Below are 17,935 nucleotides of genomic sequence, written 5' to 3'. Positions count from 1 at the left end.
TCATGTGTTTTATTTCCTCTTCCTATTTATTATTTAGCATGGTTATTGTTTTGTTCCAGTGGTTACTTTTATATTAAATCCTTAACTACACTACATCCTTGATATGCAATGAAGTATTACTAATGAATAGAGAAATGGTTAAATGATATAAACAGATAATTCACATTAAAAAAATTATGTATACCCATTAAACTTTTAAAAATATGCCAAATTACAATAACTAAAGGACTGAAAACTAATATTCTAGGTTACCATGCTGAGTGATAAAGGAAAATTGTTGAAAAATACATATAATCTGAAAACTTTGGGAAAGAATAGATATAAACAAATGTTCTGTGTAATACCCCATTGCTGTCTCTTGATAAATGAATATGACCCTCTAGCAGTGAGTTACTGTTAATGACCCTGACCTTGCTAACCTATAAAATGGGCCTAATGACATTTACTTCAGAGAGCCATGAGGAGAAATGAGCAAACCTAAATAAAGCACATGGTACCTAATACTTCAACAAATATATGCATTATCTCCCTTATGTTCTTCCTCTCACAAGAGGTAACTTAAACATCAACATTTCAAAGAGATCAGTGGATTCGAACCATCAGAAAAATAAATGCATACATATTTATATGACATACAAGCTTTGGTGCTATTTCTTTCTAGAATGAGAGACTCAGGATGGTGAAAATAAGGAAGCAAATTATAGCCTCATTACTTTTTATTTGTTGGGTTCTTCTCTACTTTTTAAAATTCTATTTGGATGCTGAAATAGCAGCTTCCCTTTGAGGCCCAGAAAGGAGACAGCACAGAATGACAGAACGTGAAGATAGGTCTGCTGTACAATGAACTGAAATCAGGAGACCTTAGCTCCTAATACCAGATCTGTCCTTGTGTACAGGACCATGGGGAGTCACTTCCTCTGTGTTGGTCTCTGTCCTTACACAGAAAAATATTGTATACCTAATGGTTAAGGACATGGGCTTTGGCATCAGTATGGTGACGAGAAAACTGCGGCACATTTAATTACTGGTTTCATGATGTTCGGGAAATGCTGAGTCTCCCGTTAAATGAAACTCATACATGAAGTATGACTGCATAGAGAATAAAACAGGAGGAACTGCACAAAAAATGATACATTCTTCAAAATTATTGAGTGGTGGGGTTGGTACTTAATTCTTTATCTCTTGACTTAACTATGTTTTCCACAATTTCTAAATTAGTATGGTTCTTTTTAAAACTCAGAAGGTTCATTGAAGCAGTTGTTATGAAATATTTCAGAAATGCAAAAATTATAGAATGTAAGAGACTTCCCTGTACTCATGTTGACATATGTAATATTACATATGCAGTTGAAACTCACTTTGAAGACTTCTCTGATTGCAAGCCTCCTTCTTTCTCAGAAGTAACCACTATGCAGAATTTGGGTTTTGAATTTTAACGACATTGCCCTATAGTTTTACTACATATGCATATATCTATAAGTGAGAATGATATTGTTTTGTAGCATGTTTTTTTCTATAGATGCCTGGCTACCTCACGAAAAAAAAGGAAGAAATGTGAGGAGAACAAACACACAATTACATCTCAACACTGGGACCTGCCATATATGCCTCCTTGTCATGTGTACTCTTGCATACTTACTAAAACAGACACACCCATTTTCTCAGTTTATATGCTTATAGGGAGCACAAACAACCTGCAGATACTATTTTCAAATGCTTTTTCCCAGCGTGTTCAAAGTCTTAGAGTTTCTCTGGAGCTAACTGGCCTAAAACAATGTCTCAGTAAGGCCGGGCGCGGTGGCTCACGCCTATAATCCCAGCACTTTGGGAGGCCGAGGCGGGTGGATCACGAGGTCAAGAGCTCGAGACCGTCCTGGTCAACATGGTGAAACCCCGTCTCTACCAATAATACAAAAATTAGCTGGGCATGGTGGTGCATGCCTGTAGTCCCAGCTACTCGGGAGGCTGAGGCAGGAGAATTGCTTGAACCCAGGAGGCGGAGGTTGCAGTGAGCCGAGATCGCGCCATTGCACTCCAGCCTGGGTAACAAGAGCGAAACTCCATCTCAAAAAAAAAAAAAAAAAAAAAAAAAACAAAAAAAAAAACAATGTCTCAGTGTATTCTGATATTAAACAACTTCCCATTTGTCTAGGCCAAATTATCTGTCATTCATTCTCACTGTAACCCTTCAAGGCCTAATCCAGAACCTAATCTGGGCTACGCTGGTAAAAGAAGATAGCCCTACCCAATAGTATGATAGTCTACCACCCAAATCCCTTATTGGCTTAGGGATGAGTCCCATTTAGAACTTGATCTGATTTTGTGTTACAATGGTTGGGCCTGTGTATATTTTCCCTCCTTTTCTTCTAATTTTTTTTTCTTTTTTTTTTTCCCCATCAAGTTACCTGTTTTCTTCTCTAATTCTTCTAATATTTTTAATTGGACAGGGAAGTTACTTCAAAAGTGTTTTAATTCACATTTGCTGATTGCTCCTGCAGCTCTTTGCTGAGTGAGACTGAGACTCAACTTTTACCCCAAACCCAGCTGTCAGGATCCTTACTCTCTGAAAGCTGTGGTGCTGAACCCTGGGTGGTTTCATGCAGTCCCTTCCTCTTTCCTGCCCCTGTGTGACAGTCACTGCTTGGCTAACTAGGTGGGTAAATAGAGGAGCCTACTATCAATTCAAGGGGCTTTCTTTGGGAGAGTGCAGAGAGAAGCATGCTGTGAAACCACTTTCATCTTGTGACCTTCACTGAAATCCTGGGCAGTGCAGATGTTATCTGACTGCTAAATATAAGCCTCATTTGAGAGACATATTCACCCTTCTCCTAGGCATCTGTAATTTTCCTGAAGCTGCCCAACTGGGGCTATCATGTGGATAGATTCATAGATTAGTTCTGGGACCACCTACTACTTAATTCTCTTGGCTTAGAGGTATTCCCTGTTCCAATGCTGAGCCATCTTGTGGGGTAGGGCTAGTGATATTTATTTTTTTTCTGATTATTATTTTCACTTCCAAAACCAAAACACTTTTGTCGTAGATAAAAATGGAAAATTGAGGAAAGCAAAAAAAAAAAAATGTTAAAAACTGTTAAAAGTCTACTATTTATGGAGAAGCACTGTTAGCAGTTGAATATATATACAGTCATGTGTCACTTAATGATGGGGATACATTTTGAGAAATGTGTTGTTAAATTGTTTCCATGTGCTAATATCATACAGTATAGTTACACAATCCTAGATGGCATAGCCTACTATATACCTACGCTAGATGGTACAGCTTCTTGCTCCTAGGCTACAAACCTGTACAGCATGTTACTGTACTGAATACTGTAGACAGTTATAGCAAAATGGTCAGTATTCGTGTATCTAAACATATCTAAGCAATAAAAATGAACAGTAAAATTATGATAGATACAAAATGAGGCTGGGTGCAGTGGCTCACACCTGTAATCCCAGCACTTTTGGAGGCCGAGGTGGGCAGATCACATGAGGCCAGGAGTTTGAGACCAGCCTGGCCAACATGGTGAAATGCTGTCTCTACTAAAAATACAAAAACTAGCTGGGCATGGTGGCGGGAGCCTGTAATCCCAGCTACTTGGGAGTCTGAGGCACGAGAATCACTTGAGCCTGGGAGGCAGAAGTTGCAATGAGCCGAGATCTTGCCATTGCACTCCAGCGTGGGCAACAGAGTGAGACCCTGTCTCAAAAAAAGAAAAGAAAAAAAGAAAGAAAAGGAAAGATACAACATGACATACCTATATAGGGCACTTACCTTGAATGGAACTTGCTTTGGGTGAGTGAGTAGCAAATGAAAGGGAAAGTCTAGGACATTACTGTATGCTCCTATAGACTCTATAAACACTGCATACTTAGGCTATAATAAATTCAATAATAAATTAGTTTACTGCAACCCTTTTACTTTATAATTTTTTATTTTTATTTTTTTACCTTTTCGACTCTGATAATAACAATTTGCTTAAAATACAAACACATTTTAGAGCTATAAAAAATATTTTCTTTCTTCTTTTTTTTGAGACAGTGCCTTGCTCTGTCACCCAGGCTGGAGTGCAGTGGCCTGATCTTGGCTCACAGCAGCCTCCACCCCCCAGGCTCAAGCTATCCTCCTGCCTCAGCCTCATGAGTATCTGGGACTCCAGGTGTGCACCACCACACTCAACTAGGTTTTTTTTTTTTTTTTAGACTAGGTCTCATTATATTGCCCAAGCTGGTCTCAAATTCCTGGGCTCAATGGATCCTCCCACCTCAGCCTCTCAAATTTCTGGGATTACAGGCATGAGCCACCATGCCTGGCTGTTTTCTTTCTTTATGTCTTTATTCTATATGCTTTTTGCTGTTAATTTTTTTTTTTTTTTTTTTTTTTTACTTTTTAAACTTTTTTTTAGAAACTAAGACACAAACACACACATGAGCCTAGGCCTACACAGAGTCAGGATCATCAATATCACCATCTTCGGCCCCCACATCTTGTCTCACTGAAAGGTCTTTGAGGGCAAAGTAACACATATGGGGCTCTCATCTCCTATGATAGCAATGCCTTCTTCTGGAATACCTCCTGAAAGACCTGCCTGAGGCTGTTTACCTTTTTTTTAATATGTAGAAAAGTATGTTCTAAAGTAGTGATAAAATATAGTATAATAAACACATAAACCAGCAACATAGTCATTTATTATCATCAATTATTATGTACTGTACACAGTTGTATGTGCTATACTTTTATACAACTGGTAGCACAGTAGATTTGTTTACATAGGTATCACCACAAACACATGAGGAATGCGCTGAGCTATGACAGCTACAACATCCATGTCACTAGGCAACAACATTTTTTCAGCTCCATTATAATCTTGTTGGACTGCTGTTGAATATGTGGGCCTTCATCAACTGAAATGTTTTGTGGTGCGTGACTATATATTGTTTTCATCAATTCTATTATGCAAATATAACCATGCATATTTAGGAATGCTGTGAAATGATATCCTACTTAGAGCTGTGCAAATTGCTTTCTTTTTAACAGACATCATAATATGAATGGCAATCTATGCCAATCAATAAAAATTCACATAATAATAAAAATGGCAATATATTAACACTGATTTTTTAAAAGGTTAATATTTATTACTGGCATCCTCAGTTCCTGACACTGTTCTAAGAGCTAAATCTATACCTATTTAATCCTCAGCATCATCTATAAAAAGGAGCTATTGTCTGTCTTTAAACATAAGGGAACTGAGGCACATTGAAGGCAGGGCTAGCAAGTGTCAAGACTTAGATCTGAACATAGGCTGTGTGGCTCTCAAGCCCCTACATCTAACCAATATGAGCAGCTGCCTTTCATCCAATAAGACTAGAGTGCAGCAGCACAATAAAACAAATTAACGTTTCCCATTTTTTCTGTTATGTAGGCAGACTTTTTATTTTATTTATTATTTGAGATGGAGTTTTGCTCTTGTTGCCCATGCTGGAGTGCAATGGTGCAATCTCGGCTCACTGCAACCTCCACCTCCTGGGTTCAAGCGATTCTCCTTCCTCAGCCTCCTGAGTAGCTGAAATTGCAGGTGCCTGCCACCATACCCAGATAATTTTTCGTATTTTTATTAGAGACGGGGTTTCACCATGTTGGTCAGGCTGGTCTTAAACTCCTGACCTCAGGTAATCCACCTGCCTTGGCTTCCGAAACTGCTGGGACTACAGGCATGACCTGAGGTCAGGAGTTCAAGATCAGCCTGGCCAACATGATGAAACCTGTCTCTACTAAAAATACAAAAAATTAGCTAGGTATGGTGGTGTGCACCTCTAATCTCAGTTACTCGGGAGGCTGAGGCAGGAGATTTGCTTGAACCCAGGACGGGGAGATTGCAGTGAGCCAATATCATGCCATTGCACTCCAGCCTGGGCAACAAGAGCGAAACTTCATCTCAAAAAAAAAAAAAAGGAAAAATTATCATACTCCAAATCCTAGCACCCAAAGATAAGTCCTTGTAATGATTTCACCTACATTATATTCTTCCAGAAGTTTTCTTTTGCAGGTACATATACATGTAAGTATGCATGCATTTATGTATTTACATACAAAAGATAATTCATCTTACATTTAGTTTTGTAACTTTCCTGTCTCACTGTAATGGGTTGAATTGTGCCTCCTCAAAAATATGTCCTAATTCTAACACCCACAATACCTTGTTTGGAAATAGAATCTGTGCAAATATAATCAAGCTAAAGATCTAAAGATGTGATCATCCAGTTCCCAGTATGATCATAAAAGAAAGGAGAGGAAAATTTGACACAGACAGGGAGAAAGGTCATGTGAAGATGGAGGAAGAGATTAGAATTACAAAGCAGGATCTCACCAGAAGATGAAAGAGGACAGGAAGGAATTTCCCCTGAGTCTTCAGAGAGAGTTGGCCCCGTCTAGACCTTGGTTTTGTACTTTTGGCTTTGGTTTTGTGCTTTTGAACTCTGAAATAATAAATTTATGTAATTTGTTATGGCAGCCCTAGGAAATTTATACACTCACTAACAACATACCACAAATGGCATTCCTTGTGAATAAACTTTAGACTACGTGCTATTTTTTATGACTACAGTTATACTAATGCCAATAAAACATATAAAGAGAAATGACTAAAATTTCATATATACGATATGCATTTATGTATCGGGTCATTAAATTTTCACAGCACCTTTACAAGGTAGAAACTGTGGCTAATGAAAAACTGATGACGGAGAGAATAAGGACTCTGCCTGAGACTGTACAGTTAGGGAGTGAGACAGCTTATATTTGTGTCCAGAGCCTGCGAAACTGTGAAAGTTCTGTTGGGTGGAAGAAGCAGTCTGTGCAAGCATGCGTGTTTTAGGAGATAACTTTTAAAAAGCAATACTCATTATGATAATATATTTACACACACACACACACACACACACACACACACTGGACCTAGTGACCAAAAGGTGGATTTTAACCTTGGTGAGATCATGTTTGTTGCAATCCTGGAAATAGACATCACTGTGCAATGGTATAAGGAGTCCATGGGAAATGAAGAATGTTAACAAGGAATGCAGAAAATCCTTTTGGTACTTTGAATTTGAAAGGAAAGAGAGAGACCTAGAAATACAGATATATTTGTAGAGAGAAGGATTCTGTGGCTGAATAGGAATGAAGGGTTTAATGAAAGATTTTTTAAAATCTTCAATTCCATGAAACTCGAGCAAGTTTTCAAATTAATGTAAAGAAGCTGTCGTATCTTAGGTTTAACCCTTGAAGTTGCCTATATATTTATTTCCCTTCTTACATTCTTATTTCCACTTTGAAGAACATGTGACCCTTCTTACATTCTTATTTCCACTTTGGAGAACATGTGACCCTTCCAATGAACTAATAGGGGTTTTGAGCTTAATATATATTTACTTGTTAGTAAATGAAAGAGTGGACATTGAATGAAAGAAATGCTAGTCCTCTTGGATTTTTTTTCTTCAGGGAGGCAGCAGGTGGCTGAAATCCTGGTGTGATGTGGCTGGATTATGCATGATCTGAGGACTACTGCACAGGTAACTGCAGGATGAGTTCAGAATTTTTCTATAAATATATTAAAATACAAAGTAATCCAGGAGCAGCCACTAGGCAAACACCAAACCTTGCATTCCTGACCAGATCTATCACAGAGCTCATCAGGTAAGTTCAAAGACACACCTGTCTTCCCAGCACTGGGAACTGGATTGGGGTCTGCTCAGAGGCATGATGCTGACCAGGTTTTATGAGATTAGGAAACACCCAAGAATGTAGAGAACATACTTTCTCTAAAACTTTGAATTCAAAACATATCAGAGAGAGATTTGCTTTCCTTATATGGATGTCTGTGTTCTCATTAGGAGAGAAACAGTGAAAAATGACTTTGCATGATGCCTGCCTTTGCCCTGAGGCTCAGCCAGCCTCCACTTCTGTGTCTCAATATTTAAAGGGCAATTGAGATCTTACTCCATGCTATGTATTCTCCACAGGTTTTCTCATTAACCCCTCAGGACAGCTCCATAAGGATGGTATGGTCAGTCCCATTTCACAGATGACTAAGCTCAGGCTCGCAGAGCCTAAGTCACTTCTTCAGATAAGTGGTAGTTTTGGAATGAGGTTCCATCCCTCACTCTCCCTAGAGAACTCTGAGCAGCTTCCCTTTTAGAAGATGGGCTTCCAAGGTTTAAGAAATGGTCAGATCCCACTCCCCTGCTATTGTGGCCCCAGAGTTCCTCACTCCACAACCCCCCTGGGTGATGAGGAAGACAGATGAGATAAAATCCTGAGCTTTGTGTCAAGAGACATGGGTGTAGGGCCACATGAGTTGGCTAATCCCTGAAGTGGTGAGTGGGCTCAGGCAGAAGCTTAGGTGTTGGCCTTGGGACAGGTGAGCTGGAGAGAAGGAAAGTAACATGCAACGAACTACTGTAAGCCAATGCAATTTACATCTCATCTCCTTTAATCCTAACAACCATTCAAGATACCCATCGTTCTGACCATTATTCAGATCAGTGTGCTGTCTTTAGGGGAGTTTATGTAAGTCAGGGAAACAACCTGGTTGTCTTGTGATCATCAGCTAACTCTGGAATACTCCAAAGTTGTATCATTTTCTCTTGATATCTCCAGGGTTCTGAATGTTCGAATCTCCCTGCAGGCTGAGAGCACCTGCTCCTCATGGTGGTGTTCAACACTTTTTCTTTTTAAATTCTGACCTGTATATTTTTGTCACATTATTGAAATTTAAAACACTTTCTCAATAAAAATAAGGCTAAACATTTTTTAACACAAGGGAGAAAACATTTGCAAACTACATCTCAGATACTGGGTTAGTATCCATGATTTGTGAACCACATTCTGTAACAACATGACTGGCAACTAATTTCAACAGAACAGTCTCATTAAAATATACACGAACAATAAACATGTTAAAATATGGCAAAACTGAAAGTACTAATAAGATGCAAATATAAATCTTCAAAAAATATTATGTGGAAGAAACAAGTTGCAAAGAAAAATTAGTACTGTGATTCCACTTTTGGAACAGATTGTGTGTGGGTGAACATGTTTGTGTGCACCTCACCTACAGAGACACATCTGGAGAGTATGCACCATTCTGTTGATAACAGACCATTTTGGGTCAGAGGATAGGCTTTGGGCCGGTGAGAGATGAAGATTCATTTCAATTTAGAAATATACTTTTATATATTGTTTGAAATTTTGTATTTAGAGAAAAAAGCATTGCAATAAATACTTTTGAGTAGATTGGCAAAAGTAATTGTAATGTATTTCATTAACTTGAAAGTACATTCGTTGTATTCAAGTTTATATTGAGACAAAGTAGATAAAAATGGAACTGATAATGTGTGTGTGTGTGTGTGTGTGTGTGTGTGTGTGTGTGTGTGTGTATCTTCTCTTGCCCTATCACCTAAATAAACATAGATGTAGCTTTATCTTCAATTGAGACAGGGGATGGAACCAATATCAGTTTTAGATATCCCAGAAAATGGTGGATACAGAGAGGTAGCTACCATGAGCTGAATAATTCTGAAAAAATTCCAGCTGATACCTTCTTGGAGCCACGTTCTCAAACTTCGTCCCTCTTTGCCCTCTTACCCAGGCCCCTGGCTGACAGAGATTCAATACTGGCTCTGGCCACCAGATGGCATCCATCTCTCTCTTTTTTTTTTTTTTTTTTTTTTTTTTTTTAATAAAAAGGAGTACATTTTGTGAAGAGTAACGAAGGACTTAAAATGTTTTGTTTACCATAATCACAATTCTTTGTGCAAAAATTCATATATATGTATATATAGGCAGTTGTATTATGGTGACCCAAAAATCTACATCGCATTCACTGATTTATCTTTTCCCTCCTCGGGGTAGGTAGAGGTGTCCACACTTTAGAGGGGTCCCTCCCTCCCAGAGAGCAGGGAGTTCGCTCTCCATTACCCCGCTCCTGTACAGGCTTCCCAGACCCTCTCCTACCCACTCTCAGTCATCCACTCTCTGGGACACTGTGGACAAAGCTGCCCAGACTCAGTTCCACCTTTCTCATCATCTCTCAGTCACCTTACGCCTGCCCCTGTGCTGTCCTGTGCCGGCCAGTGACTAGCAATGTGTGCTAGAGCTGCTTGGTGTTTCATCGTATAGATGCCCCAGAGTATATGTATTTAGTCTTCTTTTGCATCTTTCAGTTTTTTTCAGACAGAATAATTCTGTACATAGGTTCGCAAGCTGTGTTTTAAGGGAGGTATCGTATTTCTTTTTGCTCAATGTATATATTGCTTTGCAGTCTGATATTGATGATACGTTGGTGCCCCCTCGCGACAGAAGCCTAAACTGCAGCTTGAACATCCGGGAGCAGGAAAGTGGGAGGAAGGGGCTGTGGCCCAAGCCCACCCCACAGAGCTTTCTATGAGTCTGCGTGGAAAGAGAGATATATGTAGTGTTCAGGGATACTGATGGCCAAACACAAAGGCTAGCCTTTTACTATGCTAAAGAGAGAGGTGTACTTGAGAGGAATAAAAAAATGATTTTTATTTTTATGCTTTCAGACCTATGGATATGTAGCAATAGACCTAATACTAGCAAAAATAGATACAGAACTATTATGACTTTTGTGGGGTTTTTCTCTTGTTGCCCAGGCTGGAGTGTGTGGTGCAATCACAGGTCACTGCAACCTCTGCCTCCCGGGCTCCAGCGATCCTCCAGCCACAGCCTCCCAAGTAGCTGGAAATACAGGTGTTAGCTACCACCCCTGACGAATTTGTATATTTTTTTGTAGAGATGGGATTTCACCATGTTACCCAAGCTGGTCTCAAACTCCTGAGCTCAAGGGACCCGCCTACCTCGGTCTTCCAAAGTCTGGGATTACAAACATAAGCCACTGCACCCGGCCATACTACTTATGACTTTTGTAACTGTGTTTGTCCTTACTACAACCATCTTTCAAATTCAATTTCAACTTTTTGTATGGAGTTGGTGTTTCATCATATTATGCTCTAAACTTTATTTTCCCATTACTCTAGTGGTGAAAATTTAATTCCTTTTAATATAGTTTCTATTACAGACAATAGTATACTTAACACCCAGCTTTTATATATGCAAATATCTTATAAAGCATTTCTTTATAAGTTCCTGAAGAGTCCTTTCACAGCCCCGGAAATTAGAACATTTTATGTTAACATGATGGTTCAAAATACTACTACTAATTTCTATTCCTAATGTAACCATAGAACTAGTTCAATATGCTTCGACTTTGTAACAAAATGATGAGATGTTTTTTAGTTGCAATGGATCCCTAGGTTGCAAGTCATGTAACCTGAGCATGCCCAAATGAACCAAGTATGCCTGACTGATGAACCTGGAGCTGGCCAGAACAGAAAATGTCAACCACATGTGGAACCTAAGTAGTCAGACTAAGGAATGAAGACCAAAATAAGAAGTGAGAGGTGCCCTGTCTTTTTTCTAGTACAAACTAAAAAGCCAAGGACTCAGCACTTCTTTGCATGACCCAATCAGATCATGCCTCATTGCATTTCCCTATCTCCCTCATTGTTACTCTCTGCCTCCAGACCCCAGCTTGAGGAAACAGATTTGAGTGTTGCTGGTCCTATCTCCTGCTGGTTGACCTTGCAATAAAGCTTTTTCTTTCCTCAAAAGCTAGTGCCATAGTATTGGCTTCCGTGTGCATTGGTGAGCAAGCCCATTGTTCAGTAACACTAACATCACAGTATGATAGTGCCTGTTTCTACACACATTGGAAAAATGGGCATGGTAGCTAATCTGATAGGCAAAAAATTCTCTCTCGTCATTGTCTTCATTATAACTCATTTTATTGCCTACCTAGAATTTCTTCCTGTGGGTTTAACATAATTTTCAGAACTCCATGTTATTCAGAGTGTTCTGATATTCCCTATTGTCAACATTGTGTTGATGGCGTCTTTTCAAAGTCTGTCCCCTGCTGAAGGGCACAGTTCCTGTGGCTGTTTGCACTGGTGAGCTGAATATGTCCTCTTGGAACCCACCAAACTGTCATAGAAGAATACTAGTATTGTGATAAAAAAAAGAACCTGGTCTACGTACAAATGTGTGTGCGTGTGATTGTGTGTGTGATTGCGTGTGTGCTGACAACCACATTTTCCTCTGCTTCCTTCTTTTCCTTCATGGCTTTGCGTCTCATTTGGTCTCCCTTCCTAAATTCAGGTTGAGAACAAAAGTTCTCTGAAAAGGAATTTAGAGGAAAGAGACTTTATTCCAGTGAATAGTTTGCAAATCAGGGAGACGTAGCCTTCAGTATAAAATGAGGGTGTGTTCCAGAGGACAAAGGGAAGGTTTGTCTTTTATGAATAAAGTTCCCACCCAGGTTTCCACTCAGGTCAACTTATGCAAATGAAGGATTCCAACTTGCTTAGTTCCGAATGGTTGACATAGGTGAAAGCTTATTGTTTGGTTCAAGCAGCATAAACAGGAATAGGCAGCTATGAAAATCCCAAAGTTAGGCAGACTTGCAGGTTTTCTGGGTACTCCAAGTCATGTATGACCTCTAGTCAGCAAATAGCCACTTGGCTCTAATTTGAATTTAGGCCCAGTTAAACACCCAGGATTCATCCTGAGGGACTGGTTCTTTCAGGGTTCACAAAGCTCAGAAGTAAAGGAAGGGAATTATCAGAATGGCAGTTCTTATTACCATATCCTTATCCACATCCTTCTCTACATTCTGAAGATAAACTTGTGCAAGGGAAATTGCTGGTGCAAACGGTGTGTGCCTATGTAGCTTTTTGATAAATATTGCCACTCCGACAACCCATAAAGGTAGGCTATGTAGACTCCGTAAGTGAAGTCATGCAAGAAAACACACAGGGGACCAAAGAAAGTAGTAGTACTTAATGCCCTATACTTTGTTGTGGACCCCCTCTCCAGCCGCTGCCACAGTTAGAACATGTGGAAATGATCAGATAAAAATCAAATTTTACACAAAAGTAAAACCCAAAGTAACATATGGGCTGGTGTTAGGAGGGGAAAATGCTTGGAGGAACACATGACAAAGAGTCAGCAGGACTGCGATACAGCTAGCTACCATTTTACATATATTCATGTTTATATAAAACATGTACATAACGGCCTGTGTATGATAAAGTTTGGTCACTACTATGGTACAACAGAAGAACAGGGCAATATCATTTTTTTAACAGCTTTTTTGTAGTATATGGGAAATAAAATGCACACATTTGAAGATAGAATTTTTTGATTTTTAGTAAATGTATAGAGTTGGGCAATGATCTTCATAATTGAGGGTTTTAAAATTTTTTTATTTTTAATTTTCGTGGGTACATAATAGGCATATGTATTTTGGGGGATACATGAGATATTTTGATACAGGTAGGCAATGTGTAATAATCACTGTTGGGAGCATTTGAGAGCAGGCCCTAAGCTCTGGCATAAACAGGCCTTAAAGAAACTGGCCATAAACAGAATATCTATAGCACTGTGACATCCTCCTGACCTAACCAGCAAGGGCGGAAGAACCATAAACAATAGCATGAGTGACACTTGCCTTAACAACATGTTCCAGCTGCAGTAGATAAGCCTGCCAGAGCCTGTTCTTGCCACTAGTAAAGAATGCTTTGATCCCTGCGAAGAATGCTTTTGGTTAAATGATGATTATTACTTGCTTGCTGTCAATAAACATGTGGATCAGTCTGTTTGAGGCTCTCAGCTGGGAATGCTGAGGCCCCCTGTCTGTCCCATACCTTTTTGCTCTCTATCTCTGTCTGTTTCTTAATTCCTTCAGCACTTCCTGGTTTGGAGTCTCCACAACCAAGCTGGTCTCAGCAAATCACATCATTAAAAATTAGGTATCCATCCCCTCAAGCATTTATCCTTTGTGTTACAAACAATTCAATTATACTCTTAGTTATTTTGAAATGCACACTTAAACTTTTATTGACTATTGTCCCCCTGTTGTGCTACCAAGTACTAGGTCTTATTCATTCTTTCTAATTGTTTTGTACTCATTAACCATCCCCATCTTCCCTCCAGCCCGCCACAACCCTTCCCAGCTTCTAGCAACCATCCTTCTATTCTCTATCTCCATGAGTTCAATTGTGATTTTTAAATCCCACAAATAAGTGAGAACATGCAATGTTTGTCTTTCTGTGCCTGGCTTATTTTACTTAACATAATGCCTTCCAGTACCATCCATGTTTATGCAAATGACTGAATCACATTCTTCTTGATGGCTCTAAAAATCTTTGTCCAGACCAGTCTCCTGGAGAGTTTCCTCAAAGTCTTGTAGTTTCATAGTTTGAGGTCTTAGATTTAAGCCTTTAATTAATATTGATTTAATTTTTGTAATATGGCAAGAAATAGGGGGTCTATTTTCATTCTTCTGCATGTGGATTTCCAGCTTTCCCAGCACCACTTATTGAAGAGACTATCTTTTCCCCAATGTAGGTTCTTGGCACCTTTGTTGAAAGTCAGTTCACTGTAGGTGTGTGGATTTGTTTTTGGGTTCAATATTCTGTTCCATTGGTCTATGTGTCTATTTTTATGCCAGTACCATGCTGTTTTGGTGATATAGCTCTGTAGTATAATTTGAAATCAGTATTGATTTTTCCAGTTTTGTTCTTTTTGCTTAGGATAGCTTTGGCTATTCTGGGTCTTTTGTGATTCTACATGAATTTTAGGATTGCCTTTTCTGTTTCTGTGATGAATGTCATTGGTATTTTAACAGGGATAACATCAAATCTGTAATTGCTTTGAGTAGAATGGACATTTTAACAATATTGATTCTTCCAATCAATGAACATGAAATACTTTTCCATTTTCTGGTGTCATCTTCAATTTCTGTCATCAGTGTTTTATAGTTTTCATTATAGAGGTCTTTCCCTTCTTTGGTTAATTCCTGTGTATTTAATTTTATTTATGGCTATTGTAAATGGGATTAGGTTTTAATTTATTTTTTAGATTATTAACTTTGGCTGCCATATAGAAATGATACTGATTTTTGTAGGTTGATTTTGTATCCTGCAACTGTACTGAATTTGTTTATGAGTTCTAATCATTTTTTGATGGAGTCTAGGTTTTTCCAAATATAAGATCATGTCATCTGCAAACAAGGATAATTTGACTTCCTGTTTTCCAATTTGGATGCCCTTTATTTCATTCTCTTGTCTGATTGCTGTAGGTAGAACTTCATAACTGAGTTTTAGATGTTTTCATCACCCTAAGATTACCCATCTTGCTTGAATGCAGTTAATCCCTGTGCCCACCCCCAGCCCTAGGCAATCACAGATATGCTTTGTTTCTCTGTGGAGTTGCCTGTTTTTGACATTGTATATAAATGAAATGAAACAATATTTGGTGTTTTGCATATGGCTTCTTTCACTTTACATAATGTTTTCAAAATCTGTGTTGCAGCATATATCAGTACTTTATTCATATTTATTGCTGAATATACCACATTTTATGCATGTGTCAATTGATGGGCAATTGGGTGGTTTCCACTCTTTGGCTATTTTGAATGATGATCCTGTGTACATTCAGGTACAAGTTTTTATGTGGCATATTTCTTTTGGCTATGTACCTCGGGATGGAATTGCTGTGTCATATGGTAACTCCCTGTTAACCATTTGAGAAATGGCCAGACTATTTTCATAAGCCTGATGTCGTGAGGAGTAGAGGCTTAACTTGGTGTTTTTTTCTTTATTAGAATGGGGTTATGGGTTTTCAGAAGGAATACTACAGAGATGAATTGCCCTTTTTATCACATCATATATGGGTTTACATGATACCCATATGATATCAATGGTGATGTTAACTTTCATCACTTGGTTAAGGTACTGTTTGCCAAATTTTTCCAGTGTGTGGCAACTATTTTATATTCCTATACTCTTTTCTTTAGCAGTAAGTCACTAAGTCAGCCCTGTTCTTAGGAGGTAGAGGACAGAATTAAACTTCACCTCATAAACTGCAGGTAGCCACATATATTGTTTAGAATTATTTGATTGTGACAATTTGTCTTCTCTGACCCATTTCTTTTTCAATTTAAACACTTATTTATATCAGTATGGAGTCATGTATGCTTATCATATAGTTGAGATAGTTTACTGAATGGAAACATTCCAAAAGGAATTCCAGCATTATGATTTGTATGGTACAGTAAAATAATTTTGACCTAATCAGGAGACTGTAAGAGTTTGCTCTCTCTCTCCTGTTATATTTCATCACCATTATATTACCTAATTATGGCATATTAGAGAATAAGACAATGCTTTTAGGCAATATATTTAACCATGACGAATTTTGAAACAACATTTTAGTTTCAGGTGATTACATTGCATACTTAGTAATTACTTAAGAAATAAAACAATAAACAATTTCTTGAAATGATCATAAAAATATTGCCAACATGCAGTGAATCTATTTGCAAAATTCCTTTTATTTGAAGCAATAGTATGGGATATGTTGGGGAAATTTTGTACTTCAGTTGATGGCACGGTTCCTGTAGCACAGCCTTCACATTATCTGACTGACTCTATGGAAGCTATTTTACAGTTCTAGCTTTTAGGTAAATATAGCATTGCAATGTAATCTTTGCTATACAAAAACAATTGAAATTTGTTGTTGAGGGGAATCTTTGTCTCCGTTTAGATGTTCATTTTAACACTCTTGATCTATATATGGATCAAAGAGGTGGCTTATGGTTTTCATTTCAGTGGAGGGGTGCAGGAACAAAGCACCATTAGATGAGGAATGAGGACTGAGGTGAAGGGAGGTGCAGAGGCATGTGAGTTGCATATTGAGAATTCTTCACAGAATTTTGGTTGCAATAGGAGAATATATGTACAGAGAATAGTAACTATGGATGTAGACAGGGGTCCAGTGTTTTAAATTATGTTTTAAAATTATTAATCATAAGAGGCTCTGTTAGGATGGAAATATTAAGGAGGAGTGATCTCTTCTTAGTCTATAAACAGAGTTCACCACAACTCCCTTACTTCCTTGTTCCTAATTCTGAGGAAGCCTAAAACTTACCAGAGGGATGGTATAGACTTTGGCCTTAATGCCTCTTAGCTATGGGAATGGATGGATGGATGGATGGATGGACAGATGTATTTTATCTTCTAGCACAGAGCTCCTCACACAGGTGACTGAACCCGTGGTTTTGGTGTCTGAGAAGATGCAGCTTCTCCAGTCTCTGCAACTGATATCAGCAAGATGGGAGCACTCAGCTTCAGTGTTCAGAAGCAGATTTAGGCTGACTACCACACCTTATGTCCTGGAGGGATCCACCCTGACTTGTGCAGGTAAGGTCACAGAAAGACTTGCTTTCCATCACGGGGACAGGATTACAGCCTGCTCAGAAGCATCTTTTGGTCCAGCTCTTGCGTCATTTAAAAGATTCCAGCTCCTCTCTAATACTGAATTCAACTAGTATTACAGAGAGATGTTCCTAATCTTCTAAGCAAACACACTGCCATCAGGATCTCCCAGAAGCCACACACACACACCTTGGAACCATAATGCCAGCAGTAGCTATAGTAGAACCTGCAGGCTCATGTACCTGTTGATCATTGTTTTTAGGCTACATATCAAACTGGACCATTCTGCAATAAAAATATAATGTAATGATGATTATCAGAGCATTTTGTACACTAGGGAATGTTTTAAGTTATCTGAACATCAAATTAAATATAATGACAAGGAAAGAATTTCCACCTGTCGTATCATCAAAGTATAAAAAGAAACCATTCAGGATTCCAGTGAGGTGGGCATGTGGGGAAGTCTACCCTGTTTTGTATTGGTGGTGGGGATGCCATTTAGTACAACCTCTTTCCAGGTGATTTGGTAATTTCTATTAAAGACTCTATGCGTCCCTGATCTACATGTGTTTGGGGCCTGCTC

At 38.7% G+C, this 17,935-nt stretch overlaps 1 long non-coding RNA gene across 1 annotated transcript in view; it reads left to right on the top strand.

The window, feature by feature from the left end:
• LOC116543614 overlaps positions 1–17,734 on the top strand; it is a 40,380-nt gene extending 22,646 nt beyond the window's left edge. The window contains exons 3-4 of the long non-coding RNA XR_004265634.1: positions 7,499–7,693; positions 17,159–17,734. This is a non-coding gene — a long non-coding RNA (uncharacterized LOC116543614). The remainder of the gene's footprint in view (positions 1–7,498; positions 7,694–17,158) is intronic.
• The last annotated feature ends 201 nt before the right edge of the window (positions 17,735–17,935 follow it).

Source organism: Sapajus apella, unplaced genomic scaffold (genome assembly GCF_009761245.1).
Source record: "Sapajus apella isolate SASKATOON/1434 unplaced genomic scaffold, GSC_monkey_1.0 scaffold191, whole genome shotgun sequence".
NCBI classification, from domain to species: domain Eukaryota; kingdom Metazoa; phylum Chordata; class Mammalia; order Primates; family Cebidae; genus Sapajus; species Sapajus apella.
Note: the sequence above shows the minus strand (reverse complement) of the source record. Positions and strands in the feature narration are given on the sequence as shown.